The 16,200-nt window shown below is 38.1% G+C and overlaps 1 non-coding gene across 1 annotated transcript; it reads right to left on the bottom strand.

Moving 5' to 3' along the window:
• Nucleotides 1-507: 507 nt before the first annotated feature.
• Nucleotides 508-643, bottom strand: LOC123849182 (small nucleolar RNA U109). Its single transcript, XR_006792008.1, has one exon. It is a non-coding gene; the product is annotated as a small nucleolar RNA U109 (small nucleolar RNA).
• Nucleotides 644-16,200: the final 15,557 nt, after the last annotated feature.

Raw genomic sequence — 16,200 nt, 5'->3', positions numbered from 1 at the left:
AACGTTACTCTTTCTTTCCTTCCTGAGAGAGAAGCCATGAGTTGAGTATTTTATCCTGATCAAGCTGAGCTGTGCCAGCTGGGTGAAAGGGTTATCTTGGATAAAAGGCAATGGCTTGGGGCGCCTGGGTGGCTCAGTTGGTTAAGCGACTGCCTTCGGCTCAGGTCATGATCCTGGAGTCCCGGGATCAAGTCCTGCATTGGGCTCCCTGCTCAGCAGGGAGTCTACTTCGTCCTCTGACCCTATCCCCTCTCATGTGTTCTCTCTCTCTCTCTCAAATAAATAAATAAAATCTTTAAAAAAAAAAAAGGCAGTGGCTTTTCTTATTCATTTCAACACCACTATTCTTGCCTGTGCACTAGCCTGGAGTACTGTAATTTCTTAACTATTTTCTGGAGTTCCCAAAAAGACTCTTTTTTACTTCTGTTAAGTTGGTGTCTCTGTTGGGGGAATGAGGTCTGGGGCTTCCCATTCTGTCATCTTATTGATGCCACTCCTAACTGGAACACTTTTGAGAGGGAACTTAATTTACTGTAAGGTTGGAAGCCCTGAGAACTCCTTTTTTTAATGTAGCATGTAATGGGTGTATTCCTGCTCCCCAAAGAATGAGGAGCAGATGAGAGTGAACTTAATTTATATATAATATATAACTCAACTGGGACACTTTTGAGAGGGAGTGGTTAAAATTATTAAAATTATATAATTTTTGGAATTTATTAACTATGTAAGATATTGGCTTTGTTACACTGGTAGGCCTATAAAACAGTTCTATTTAAAAATATTTGCAAAAAAACATTTGCAATAGAAGTATATACTTATGTATGTTAAGCCAAAATATCATTACTACAAAAGCCAAGTAAATTTATCTTGAATGTTGAAATTTTAAACTGAATTACAATGGCATTCACAATAATGAGAGCTGTTTCACTTTCATCATAATGAACTTCTAACCTTGATTCCCTGCAATAGAAGAAAACAATGAATTTTCATTGGACTCATCCTAAATGACTTTCTCTCTGAAGTGTCTAAAGGCTTTGAAGTAAAACTGACGTAATTTAACACTTTGAGAAGTTCTTCTTCTGCTATTGGAGCCAACATATTGGTAGTTCTCACTTTACTTTTGTACATGCAAAAAACACTTAGAATTGAAAATGAGCAAAATAATTTATAAGTTTGCTCCAAATGAAGTCATGCTTTATCTGGAAATATATAAGTACTAACTCCTGAAGCTACATGTGTTAAATCTGCTTCTTTGGGCACAGTTTTTACATAACAACTGCTAACTTTTTATAGAAGGAATTACATTGTCCTTTTTTAAAAAGTAATCATTCTGTTGAAGTGTAATTTATGTAATCCACAGGAAAATGCACAGATTGTAAAGTGTAGAGCTCAATAAACACTTTGAATCAAGAAATAGAACATTAACACCACCCTATTCTCCCACAACTATACATCCTTCTTCCCCAAGGGTAATCATTATCCTGATACCTAGCACTGTCATTTATGTTACTTACTTTTAAGCTTCACATAAATGGCTTTTTTTTTTTTTTGCCTTTGACTCCTTTGCCTCAATATTGTATTTGTGAAATTCATCCATGTTTCATATAGCAAGAGTTTCTCTCTTTTCTTTGCTGCAAAGTATTCTTGTGTGTGAATGCCACAATTTATTTAGCTGTTTTACTAAATTTCTATTTCTTTTCGGTTTTGACTATTATGAATACTGTTGTACCTTTTGGGGTGCTTATGTACTCATTTTTGTTGACTGTATGACCAGTAGTATTAAAGCTGAACTGTGTGTTCAGCTTTAATAGATACTGCAAAACAGATGTTCTGCATCTGGATTGCTTGAACTCTATTTCCTGTACACATTTCACATATATTTCACCTGTAATTTCCCATATTTCCTGATGGAGGCCCAGGAGCTTCAGACATCTCAGGGGCTGGGGTATAGGCCACTGCATAATTAGTTGATACACAGTTGCCATTGAAGACAGCAGCATGGAATACTTCCCTCTTCCAATTTCTTTGTAGGGAAGGGGTAAACTTGGTTAGCCCCTCCCCACCCCCAAAGCCTAGGAGGCAAGGAGTGGTGGGCAAGAGAATTGCTAGTAAGTAAGAGGGTATCTGGAGATTGGCACTTTCTTTCCAAGTTGCTCTTTGTCACGGTCTTGTTGACCTGCTCTCACCTGAGAAGGGGAAAGATCAGGAAAGAGGTCTGAGAATACATGTGTATGATAATGCAGGCAAGGAAGGAAATTTGTGTTTCCAGATATGTACAGAAAATGGATCTGGCCCATTTCCATATACTGCAGAATTGGGACCATGGAGCGTAGTTGAAATTTGGGGTTGCAGGCTTGCTGTTCCAGTGGGTGACAAAGGGGCATGCACATCAGAAGAACACGGTATGAGGCCTCCAGCTGGAAAATATGGCTGAATCTCCAAGGGAATACCAAACCTAGACAAATTACTTGGGATAAACTCCTCATCAGTAAACCTGTTGGGCACTGGTTCCCCACACCATGTCTATGGACAGCAAGCTTGATCAGTGGTGATGATAAAAGAAAGGATACATCAGCATTGCCTGGGATGTTCCATAACCAGATGTCTTTTTTTCTGACCCCTCTGGGGTTAGACTCAAAAGAAGGGAAATTGCAGGGAAGGAGGATGTGCTGTGAAAGGAAATCCCCACATGCGCCACCTATACCTGCCTAAAGCTGTAAGTCTAGTTGCAAGGTAGTTAAGGGAGTGTCTATGAAATAAGTGATTGATATTTAAAAATAAACAGAACTTCGTAAACAAAACCATTCTGTTATGTAACTGGAAGGGACAGCAAATTATGGAGTAGGGCAGAGATGATAGTAGGGGTCCTGCTATCCATTAAAAGGAGGATTAGCAGAGCAGAATTAAAAATATTTATTAGAAAAATAAAATAGTTCTGTGTTTACACCCAAGTTGTTGAGGCTGCTGAATCAAATCAGTTACAAAACCTGACATAAATTACTTGGCTAATGTCACCTGCACGAAGAAGACAAGGTCTGCATCTGTTTTTGGCCCCCACTATATCCCTATGCTTAGCATAGGGCCTGGGACATGGCAGATGATGCTTCAATATTTGGTGAATGGGTGACATGAATGATTTGTTTTTCTCATTACCACTATTTATGTTCTAACGAAAAAGTTGCACAAACTCCTAATGATAATTAAATGCTTTTTGAAGGTGATCATTTGTGAAAGTATAATACCGTAACATTCAATTTGCAACGTCTTTTGAAAAATCTAGCATTGTGTCTCAAGTTAAAGGAGTAGTTAAAGTAAGAGTTACAGAGATTCTGCTTTTCAATTGGAAACTAGTATTAGTCAATCTATAACTTTAACTTATTACCTAAATTGAGAAAAAACTGAACAGAAAAATGGGATTAGCAAATAAAACAAATACTTTATTTTATATGTCTACAAGCTTCTTTCCAAATTGGTTTACTTTGCAACTGGGAGCAGATTGGGTTATTAAAAGTTGCCTATTGCTACTCAGTTTGAACTTTATGGTTTATTACACTGAGAAGGATTTCTTCCAAGAAAATCCAGTTACTAATGGCATAAATAATGGTGGGTTCCAGCCAATACCAGAATGGGCAGTATAATTGGCTAGGCTAAAACTTTTATCTGTTTGAGGTTAGTGTGATCCAGGAATCCACCTACTTTTTTGGGTTTGGAATACTATTTGGGGCATTGAATTACTTATTTATAAGGTAATTATTTTAATTATATGGCATGGACTCCAGGATGTTTTTACAGCAAGGTTCATAACAAGTCATTTATATTCATTTTTTAAAATAATCTATTAGGGGCCTATACTAGAACAAACAAGCAACATTTCTCTTTTTTATGTTTAATAAACCTTTTATTTTAGAACAATATGGGTGCAAAGAATTCCCATATATTTTGCACCCAGGTTCCCTATGGTTAACATCACTTATTTATTTATTTATTTACTTTTAACATATAATGTATTATTTGTTTCAGGGGTACAGGTCTGTGATTCATAGTCTTACACAATTCACAGTGCTCACCATAGCACATGCCCTCCCCACTATGGTTAACATCTTGCATTAGTATGGTACATTTACAATAATTAATGAACCAGCATTATGTTATTATTAGCTTAAATCCATAATTTATTCAGAAACCTGAATAAATTATGTTAATTACCTAATGCTCTTTTTTAGTTAATTACCTAATGCTCTTTTTCCTTTCCAGGTTCCCATTCAGGATACCACATTTTATTTATTTATTTATTTATTTATTTATTTATTTATTTATTTATTTATTTAATTTATTATTTGCTTTATTTATTTGAGAAAGACAGTGTGTGCACAAGGAGGGGAAGCAGCAGAGGGAGCGGGAGAAGCAGGCTCCCCACTGAGCAGGGAGCTCCAACGGGGCTCAATCTCAGGACCTTAGGATCATGACCTGAGCAGAAGGCAGACACTTCAACTGACTGAGCCACCCAGATGCCCCACCACATTACATTTAATTGTCATATCTGCTTAGGCTCCCCTTGGCTGTGACAGTTTCTCCAACTTTCCTTGGTTTTGAGGACTTCGACAATTTTGAGGAATATTCATCAGGTATTTTGTAGAATATCCCTCATTTGGGATTTTTTTTTATTTTTAGAGAGAAAAATCTGGGGAGAGGGGCAAAGGGAGAGAGAGAATCTTAAATAGGCTCCATGCCCAGGGAAGAGCCTGATGCAGGGCTTGATCTCACGACCCTGTTATCATGATCCGAGCTGAAATCAAGAATTAGACGTTTAACTGACTGAGACTCCCAGGCACCCCTCATTTGGGACTTTTCTGATTTCTTTTTTTATTTTATTTTATTTTATTTTATTATGTTATGTTAGTCACCATACAATACATCATTAGTTTTTGATGTAGTAAAATCATGACTAGACTTGAGTTAGGTGTTTGGGGGAGGAAGGCCACAGAAATAAAGGGCCATTCTCATCACATCATATCAAAGGTACATACTATCAACATGTTTTATTGCTGTTGATGTTGACTGGACCACCTGCTTGATAATAGTATTTATTAGTTTTCTTTACCGTAAAGTTACTTTCTCCCATTTCCATACCATACTCTTTGGAAGGAAGTCAGATTTACCTTCATTTGAGGGCAGCTCAGATTTCTTTAAAATTCCAGTTTTATATTAATTTTATTCTGGCATTACCTTCTGGATCATGTCATACATGGGTATGCACTCATGTACAAATGTTCACACACAAAATCTCTCTTCTTTCTTGTCTCTACACAAAGAGATCCATAAAGGTCTACACAGAGAGATCTCAAAAGTCAAAATCCTGGCTACCAATAAAATCTTCTCTCGGGATACCTGGGTGGCTCAGTCCTTAAGTGTCTGTCTTCAGCTCCGGTCATGATCCCAGGGTCCTGGGATCGAGTACCGCATCGGGCTCCCTGCTCAATGGGGAGCCTGCTTCTCCCTCTCCCTCTGCAGCTCCCCCTGCCTGTGCCCTCTCTCTCTGACAAATAAATAAAAATCTTTAAAAAAAAAATCTTCTCTCTATGCCAGAAGCTTATCAAAGACTATACACTGAAACCAGAGATTTGAAAGGGAAGGTTTTTTTCTTTTTTTCTTTTTTTAGTTTTTATTTAAATTCTAGTTAGTTAACATACAGTGTAATATCAGTTTCAGGTATACAAAATAGTACACTTCCATACATCACTTGGTGCTCATCACAAGTGCACTCCTTAATCCTGAAAGGGAAGTTTCTAAAAATTATTCAGGTACATTCAAAAATGAAACTCAAAGATGAAACTCAGACATAAAACCAGCCACTACCTCTTGTTTTGATAGACTGAAGATAAAATGAAAATAAAATATGGATCCAGCACTCTTCTTTATTAAGGAGTAGTGGACTTGCAAAAGCCCAGCTTGGGCCTCTGAAATGGTTAGTGTTTCTTTTTTTTCCTTAGAAGCCCAGATATTTGACCTGCTAGCTTCTATTTCCATTTGGAAACCAGGTTCAGTACCCAATGAGTCTTGGGGAAGAGAAACATAATTTCCTTCTCAAAAGAGGACACACATTCATCATTTCTTCTTTTTGTTTTTACTGTTAGCAATTATGCAGAATAAAAAAAAATAGTATTAAAAACAAGAAATAGGGGGCACCTGGGTGGCTCAGTCAGTTAAGTGGCTGCATTCGGCTCAGGTCATGATCCCAGAGTCCTGGGATCGAGCCCCCCGTCGGGCTCCCTGCTCAGCGGGAAGCCTGCTTCTCCCTCTCCCACTCCCCCTGCTTGTGTTCCTGCTCTCGCTGTCTCTCTCTCTGTCGAATAAATAAATAAAATCTTAACCCCCCCCAAAAAAAAACAAGAAATAGGAGCAAAAATGCCCTCAAACACAAATAGTTATTGGTTGGTCTTTACTGAAATGAAGGCAGATAAGTCTTTCATAAACACATTTCCAAAATTCCAATTGGTGGACTGTCTCAGTCTGTTTTTAGGAACCCTGTCTGGATTAAATTCTAGATCAAGTTCTTTATTACTTAGGTAGACATAACTAGCAACTGTACTAATGCAAATATACTGAGGGTCTCTTCCATTTTGGGGGATAGGGCCTCTTCTCTTCCTGGCTTCTAATCACCTGGGTAAGGAAAGAAATTCCCTTTGGACTTTTCAGCCCTTAGCTTTGGATATCTGGGCTGACTCTGAGTCATTTTCTTCATTCCTCCTGGAAGCCTCAGAGAACTGGCCACTAACCATCTTCCCTTATTTTCTGATATTTTGTTGATAAAAAAATGAACTAGTAGAGAGGAAATGTTTGATGATAATTAAGAAAAGGAATACTATGTGGCATTCTATAGGATAAATGCATTCAGGATAATTCTGTAGGAGATGGCCCTGAAGGGAAAAAAAAAGTTCCTTATTCTTCTGATACAGGAAGAGCTGAGAAGAGTATAGCATCATACTGTCTAATAGAAATAATATCAAATATTATTATTTCAACAGGTAACATTATAAAACTATCAATGAAGTATTTCACATGTTTTTCTTACTAAGTATTTGAAATTCAGTGTGCATTTTATACTTATAGCACATCTTAATTCACATGCTACATTTTCAGTGGTTACAGTGAAATAGTCCTGATAACACCAAACTGTGTGTTTAGCAGAAAATATTTTACACTGCTTCAGTTTTTACATTTAAATGAATTAAGCTTCAATAAGATTTAGAAATTTAGTTCCTCAGTTATGCTACACATTTTTCATGTACTCAATAGCCATATGTAGCTAGTGGCCACCATATTGGACAATTTAGGTATAGATTGAGATACAAAGCACTTTTAATTTGGATAATGAGAGTTCATAAAGGTGGTCCCTACCATCTCTGCAAGACAGAAATTAAGAGTTAGAGAAAAGCCTGCTGGTGTGTGGCAAGGCTCTGATGCAGCCAGAGATTTAACTGTGTGATAGAACAATTTACCACTGTGGTTGTGAGATTGCCCTGGCACCACTGGGCAGTACAGGACCAGGTAAGTCCCACAAGGCTGGATTTCCTGAGACTTGGGAATTCTTAAGGAAGTTGTGGTATGAGATCAGGGGGGTAAGTGAATGTAGGATGAAGGCATAGCAAAATTGAGATTGTGGACCAGGATGTAAGGAAATGACTGAAATGAGGCAATCAGGTAAATAGAGAGGTGTGAAGGGACAGGAGGGGTAATGAGGGCAAAGTGGTGTCTCAGTGTTGGGACTATCTTGATAGTAGGGTTGGGGAGAGAGTTTTCATCATGTGATACTATAACAGGATGTTAAAATGGGCTCTTCCAGTTGAACAAAGGTGTCAAGTATCCTTCTTCACTATCTAAATTCCTCCACTTGACTGTAGAACAGGATAAGTCTACTAAGACCCATGGACCAACTCTGGCCACCACCCATTTTTGTAATTAAAGTTTTATTGGAACACAACCATGCTCATTCATTTCTTTTTATCTGTAACACACTACTTTTTCAGAGTCACTTTGAGAGCTTAACATATGCTTCCTGAAACTTGGCTGATACAGAGACTAGTTCCTGAAAAACATGTCTCATAGGGAAAGCCTAATTAGAGGGTGGCGGGTTAGAGCAAGGGGAAAGGACCACAGTGGCAGTGATATGGACCTGATATAGTGACCTCCTTCTCCTCTTCCTCAGCCTTATTTTACCATCAAATTTACCCTCTTAAAGTATACAACTCAGTGGATTTTAGATTAGTCACAGAGTTGTGCAACTATCACTATTGTCTAATTGTGGAACATTTCCATCTCCCAAAAAGAGACCCTATATCCATTAGGAGTCACTCCCTATTCCATTCCTCCCACCCATCTGCTGTAGTTAACCACTAATCTACTTTCTGTATCTATAGATTGCCCACTTGGGACATTTCATATAAATGGAATTATACAAAATATTGCCCCCCCCTTTTTTGATCTGGTTTCTTTCACTTAGCATAATGTTTTTAAGGTTTATCTGTGTTATAGCATGAATCAGTGCTTCATTACTTTTTATGGCTGAGTAATATTCCATTGTGTGGGTATACCATATTTGTCCCTTCAACAGTTGAGGGATATTTGTTTTTGATATTATAAATAATGTTACTATGAATATTTGTGTTTTAAGTTTTTGTTTGAATGTCTGTTTTCAGTTCTCTTGAGTATATATCTGAGAATGGAATTGCTGAGTCATATGTAACTTTACATTCATCCTTTTGAGGAATTTCCAGACTGTTGGCAAAGCTGCTGTAGCATTGTATAGTTCCACCAACAATGAGAATGCAGTGTATGAGAGTTTAGATTTCTCCACATCTTTGTCAACACTTCTTGTTGTCCTTTTTTTTTAACTATAGCCAACCTACTAGGTATAAAGTGGCATCTGATTGTAGTTTTGATTTTCATTACACTAATAATATTGATGTTGAGCATCTTTTCATGTGTTTATTGGCCATTTGTATATTTTCTCTGAAGAAATGTATTTAAATCCTTTTCTCAGTTTTAAAAATTGGATAATTTATCTTTCTATTGTTGAGTTATGGATAGCTGTTTTTGAGTTGTCTTAAAGGATTTCTGCCATACAGTCTTCTTGGGAAGAGTGAGAAGGTCAGACCCTCAGAGGCCACCAGAAGTCAGAGCCTGAGAGCTATGTTGTGTGTGACCATAAGGAGGAGACAACGCCTTTGGTAAAGGAATGTAGATGAGTGTCCTAAAAATTCATAAAAGCACTAAAGAGAAAAAGAGCCAGAATTTGGGCATGAAACACAGAGATTTCAGGGGCATCAGTGTAATGAGACTTCTCCTTTTCCTTAAATCTTTCCCTTCCACCTCCCTCACCTTCCCTAGAGGTCAAAATGAGTGGCTAATTAACCAGCAACAGGGAGGAGATAGAAGGAAATAGCTCAAAGAATAGAGGGGAAGAAACAATTGAATGGACTAAAAGAGTTTTGATTTAGATTTAATTGAACTTTTTTACTAAATCAAAGATGAAGCTATATATTAACACCCAAGAGTAACCAGAAAAAACATGGAATCTGCCTGAAATTTCATTCAGGAATGGCAAAGACTGAACAAGCTCAGTGGACTCAAAGACAGTTGTATGAAAATAAACACTAAACTAGTTTATAATGTCACCCCTACTGAGTCCAGCTTGTTTGATAAGCCAGTTACAAAATCTTAGACCTGGTCAGCAGTCAATATAAACCTCTAAGGAATGACTGTATGGGCATGGGTGGTTGGGATGCACCTAGGTGGAGTGAATTAGAAAGAAAGAAAGGAGGAAAAGTCTGAGGAGCTGGGAGGCCAGGATGTTGGCTGGATGGTCAGCTTTGATATTGTAATCCATATACAGGATGGTAGGGAGTGTGGTAGGAATGAAAACTGAGTTTGACTTCAAGGAAGCTGTGGGATGGCCCTAGAGGCTATGGAGGACAGCCATAGGAATGTTGGGAGAATCCTGTATGGACAGAGTAAATGTGATTTTTTTTTGATTTTTTTATTATTTATTTATTTGAGAGAGAGAATGAGATAGAGAGAGCATGAGAGGGGGGAGGGTCAGAGGCAGAAGCAGGCTCCCTGCCGAGCAGGGAGCCGGATGCGGGACTCGATCCCGGGACTCCAGGATCATGACCCAAGCCGAAGGCAGTCGCTCAACCAACTGAGCCACCCAGGCGCCCCAGTAAATGTGATTATTGATAAATGTTTTGGAGCTATAGTCTGGAAGCTTCAGTGAAGAGTATGCCAATCATATCTTGGCTTGCTTTTGGGTTAGACTGGAAGAAAGGAAGGCCACTTATTGAGATACTTGAGAAAAAACAGGAAGTATGTGGACAGTTAATAAACTTTTAAAAAAAGATTTTATTTATTTATTTGACAGAGGTACAGCAAGAGAGGGAACACAAGCAAGGGGAGTGGGAGAGGGAGAAGAAGGCCTCCCACGGAGCAGGGAGCTCGATGCGGGGCTCGATCCCAGGACTCTGGGATCATGACCTGAGACGAAGGCAGACGCTTAATGACTGAGCCACCCAGGCGCCCAGTTAATAAAGTTTGGAAAGGAACAATGAAAGAAGCCAACAAAGGTTGTTAATCGGAAGAAGCAAGGATAAGGGACAAGATTAGGGGTAGGGATAAGGCTGAGAGGATAGTAAGGGCAGGGTCTGAAGAGGTCTAGGCAGAGAGGCCAATGATTTTATGGATGAAGGGGTTGGAGGAAGTAGCAGGCAGACAAGGGAAGTGGGAACAATGAAACTGTTGACAGAAATACTTGGTCCTAAATTTTCCATTATAAATTTGATTGGTGTCATCAACCTGGTCATATGAATAATGACCCCATTAAATTGCACCCCTCAAATGCCAAAGCTAAGAAGAACTTGGGGTTTCTCTGACTAGTGATTTTTTTTATTGTGAAATTCTTCAATTTGAAAAAGGGAATTTCCAGTGGAAATAATAGACTATAAATTGTTTATTTGGCAAAATACCATTAGACTAAGCTAAGGACCTTCTTACACAAGGATATGAAAACAGAAGTTTACCTGCCAAGTGCTTTCAGAATGAGATGGTAGGGAAAATTTTCCTGACTTACAAAGCAAAGAAAAAGTTCTGAAAGATACTGTATTTTATGATTAAGGAAAAGACAGCCATGAAAAGTGGGAATGAAAATGTTGGCCAATTAATGAATAAATTGGGTGGGAATCAAACAAAAGACTAGTTGGAATAGTTTTAAGTTGGCCAAAGATTTATCCTTAATATTGGAACAAATAAAAAAAACCTTTTCAGGATTGCCTTGTTTAGATTTATTGCCTCTATCTTCCTTGCAGGGTGTGCTTAGTACTAAAAGGGACAAAGGAAAAAGGAGCAGAGAGTGATAATTAAAGTACAAGAATACTTAGATGATATGTTATCAAATACATAGGAAGTTTATAAAAATTTGCTTCTGCTGCATTTTTAAGTTTTATTTTCTTCAACCAAGGTGTGCCTACTGAATCTTGATCTTGCATCTAACACTGCAGCAGGTGCTATGCATGATTTAGTGAAGGTGGAGGCATGACTTGACTTTATGGAGTTTACACACTCTTAGGAAAATGAGACCAACCACATGTGGTGCCACAAAGAGAGAACAATACAGGAGGCTTTGAAATAAATTACTTAGCTGAATGTGATCATGCATATTGACATAAATGAAAAATAACAATTTCATAGTTAAAACAATTGGTAGATTGTAATAAGATGAAAAATGTATCTTGCAAGATGCTATTTCATAACAATTGCAAACAAATTTCTCTTTACCATATCTACTAAGGCCACATTCTAACTCAAACAGAGGTAGGCAATCCATCAGAATTATTCCCTAGAGTTTGCTCCATGGAACAGTAGTATCCTGAAATGCCTTGAGAAAAAGGATTCTGTGGTCAAATTTGAGAAATGTGACATACCATGTCTCCTTCTTGGCCAATTATAGTAACATTTGAATGTTAAAGGTGCTGAGAAATCCAACAGCAAAGAACTCATGTTAAAACTGTACAATTCTGGCACAAAAACAGGCACATGGATCAATGGAACAGAATAGAGAGCCCAGAAATGGACCCTCAACTCGATGATCAACTAATGTTCGACAAAGCAGGAAAGAATATCCAATGGAAAAAAGGACAGTCTCTTCAATAAATGGTGTTGGGAAAATTGGACAGCCACATGTAGAAGAATGAAACTCGACCATTCTCTTACACCATATGCAAAAATAAACTCAAAATGGATGAACGACCTAAATGTGGGACAGGAACCCATCAAAACCCTTGAGGAGAACACAGGCAGCAACCTCTTCAACGTTGGCCACAGCAATTTCTTGCTATATATGTCTCCAAAGGCAAGGGAAACACAAGCAAAAAATGAACTATTGGGACTTCATCAAGATAAAAAGCTTCTGCACAGCAAAAGAAACAGTCAACAAAACTAAAAGGCAACCTACTGAATGGGAGAAGATATTTGCAAATGTCTTATTAGATAAAGGGCCAGTATCCAAGACCTATAAAGAGCTTATCAAACTCAACACCCAAACAACAAATAATCCAATCAAGAAATGGGCATAAGACATGAACAGACACTTCTCCAAAGAAGACATACAAATGGCCAACAGACACATGAAAAAATGCTCAACATCACTCATCATCAGGGAAATATAAATCAAAACTACAATGAGATACCACCTCACAGCAGTCAGAATGGCTAAAATTAATAACACAGGAAACAACAAAGTTGGTGAGGATGCAGAGAAAGGGCAACCCTTTTATATTGTTGGTGGGAATGCAAGCTGGTACAGCCACCCTGGGAAACAGTATGGAGGTTCCCCAAGAAGGTAAAAATAGAGCTACCGTACAATACTAGGTATTTATCCAAAGGATACAAATATAATGATTCAAAGAGACACATGAACCCCAATGTTTATAGCAGCCATGTCCACAATAGCCAAACTGTGGAAAGAGCTGAGATGTCCATTGACAGATGAATGGATAAAGAAGATGTGGTATATATATGTGTGTGTGTGTGTGTGTGTGTATATACACAATTGTGTATATATGTACACAATGGAATATTACTCAGCCATCAGAAAGGATGAATAATTACCATTTATGTTATGGATGGAGGGTATTATGGATATTATGGGAGGGTATTATGCTGAGTGAAATAAGTCAATCAGAGAAAGACAGTTATCATATGGTTTCACTCACATGTGGAATTTAAGAAACAGTGCAGAGAATCATAGGGGAAGGGAGAGAAAACTGAATGGGGGGTCATCAGAGAGGGAGAAAAACCATCTTAACTATAGGAAACAAACTGAGGATTTCTGGAGGGGAGGTAGGTGGGGGTGGATGGGGTAATGGGTGATGGGCTTTAAGGAGGGCACAAGATGTGTTGAGCCCTGGGTGTTATATGCAACTGATGGATTGTTGAACATTAGATCTGAAACTCATGATGTACTGTATGTTGGCTAATTGAATTTCAACTTAAAAAATGGTCAGAAATGGGGCACCTGGGTGGCTCATGTAGGTTGAGCATCTGACTCTTAGTTTCAACTCAGGTTGTGATCTCAAGGTCATGAGATCGAGTATGTTGGGCTACACACTCAGTGCAGAGTCTGCTGGGATTCTCTCTCCCTCTCCCTCTGCCCCTCTTGTTTGTGCCCTCTCTCTCTTTCTCTCTCTCTAATAAATATGTGAATCTTTTAAAAAGTGGTCATATATACCAAAAGCACAAGCAACAAAAGCAAAAATAAACAAGTGGGACTACATCAAATTAAAAAGCTTCTGCAAGATGAACCATGAGAGACTATGGACTCTGAGAAACAGGGTTTTAGAGAAACAAACAGGGGGTGGGGGGATGGGTTAGCCCGGTGATGGGTATTAAGGAGGGCATGTATTGCATGGAGCACTGGGTGCTATACGAAAACAATGGATCATGGATCACTACATCAAAAACTAATGATGTATTGTATGGTGACCAACATAATAAAATTAAAAAGAAAATAAAAAGCTTCTGCAAGCAAAAGAAACAACAGATTAAAAAGGCAATCTGTGGAATGGGAGAAAATATTTGCATATCATATATCTGATAAGGGGTTAATATCCAAAATATATAGAGAGCTCATATAACTCAATAGCAAAAAAACAAATAATTGAATGTGGTCATTTTTCCAAAGAACACATACAAATGGCCAACAGCTACATGAAAATACCACCTCATGAAAATACCACCTCACAGCAGTCAGAATGGCTAAAATTAATAACACAGGAAACAGAAAGTTGGTGAGGATGCAGAGAAAGGGCAACCCTTTTATATTGTTGGTGGGAATGCAAGCTGGTACAGCCACCCTGGGAAACAGTATGGAGGTTCCCCAAGAAGGTAAAAATAGAGCTCAATATCGCTAGCCTCAGGGAAATGCACATCAAAACCACAATGAGATATCACAACTCACACCTGTTAGAATGGCTATCATCAAAAAGACAGGAGTACGGAGAAAAGGGATCCCTGGTGCACTGTTGGTGGGAATGTAAATTGGTGCAGCCACTATGAAAAACAGTATGGAGGTTCCTAAAAAAATTAAAAATAAAATTACTGTATGGTCCAGCATTCTCACTTCTGGGTATATATCTGAAGAAAATGAAAAGGCTCTCAGATTTATATCTGCACCCCCATGTTCATTGCAACATTATTCACAATAGCCAAGATATGGAAACAGCCCAAGTGTATGTCAACAAATTGATAAAGAAAACTTATGTTATTTTATATTATACACATATACACACACATAAATATGAATATTATTTAGCCACAAAAAAGAGAAGGGAATCCTGCTAATTGTGACAACATGGATGAATCTGGAGGACACTATGCTAAGTGAAAAAAGTCAGACAGAGAAAGACAAATACTGTATGATATCGTTTATATGTGAAATGTAAAAACGCTGAACCCATAGAAACAGAGTGGAGTGATGGTTGGGGGCTTGGGGGAGTGGGAGTATATGGGGAAATGGAGGTCAATGTGTACAAACTTCCACCTATAGAATTAACAAGTTCTGGTGATCTAATGTATAGCATGGTGGTTATAGCTAATACCATGCTATATACTTGAAAGTTGCTAAGAGAGTAGATCTTAAATGTTCTCACCACAAAAAAGAAATTGTAATTATGTGACAGGATGGAGGTGTTAGCTAAAACTATGGTGGTAATCATTTTGGAATATATAAATGGATCAAATCAACACATTGTACACCTTAAATTTACACAATGTTATATGTCAATTATACCTCAATAAAGTTGGGAAAAAATAAATGCAAATATAAAAGTCTAAAAAAGGGGTTTTCTCTGGCTGGCTCAGTTGGTAAAGCATGTGCCTTTTGATCTCTCAGTCATGAATTTGAGCCTCATGTTGGGCATAGAGATTACTTTAAAAAAAAAAAAAAAGGTCTTCTAAACAACCTGAGGCAGAGACAGTAATGCTTACCCAATAGACTATTAGCTCCCTCCATGCTCAACACTCCTAGTCCATCAGCTCATCCCATGCTCCTTATTCTATTGGCTCCCTGTGTGCTCAGTACTCTTGCAGTCAGAGAGGGACAAGTAACTAGTTCTGACCAATGGGCTGTGAAGAAAGTATGTGCTACTTCTGGGCTATGACAGTGAAAGCCCACACAAACTCTCTAACCTTCTTCCTCTATCTCTATAATTGAGACTCAGAGAAGAAAACCACAGGATCAAAGCAGCCTAGATAGCTGAGCCCTTGCATGGAGGACAGGTGCCCTAAAGAGCCATTTAGATCTACAGATGACTTTGCATTAGCAAGAATAAATCTTTGTCTCTTAAACAACTTATATTTTGTACCTGTTTGTTGCCATAGCATAACCTAACTTATCCTGACTAATACACAACCCAATAGAGCAATACAAATGCCCAATAATAGGGGAATGGTAAGTATATTATGCTACAACTATTTGATGAGTATTATACAGCCATTGGAGAGAAAGTAACAAAAACTATGTAACAACATAAGAATTATTATGATAATATCAATTGGAAAAAAAGCGGAAAATAAAAATAAGATTAGAAAGGCAGATGGGAATAAAAGGCAGGAGTTTCCAGTAAAATTGACAGAATGGATGAAATTGTGATT

This window comes from Mirounga angustirostris, unplaced genomic scaffold (genome assembly GCF_029215605.1).
Source record: "Mirounga angustirostris isolate CCGP_5_RB_7025 unplaced genomic scaffold, mMirAng1.0.hap1 SCAF_2, whole genome shotgun sequence".
NCBI lineage: Eukaryota > Metazoa > Chordata > Mammalia > Carnivora > Phocidae > Mirounga > Mirounga angustirostris.
Note: the sequence above shows the minus strand (reverse complement) of the source record. Positions and strands in the feature narration are given on the sequence as shown.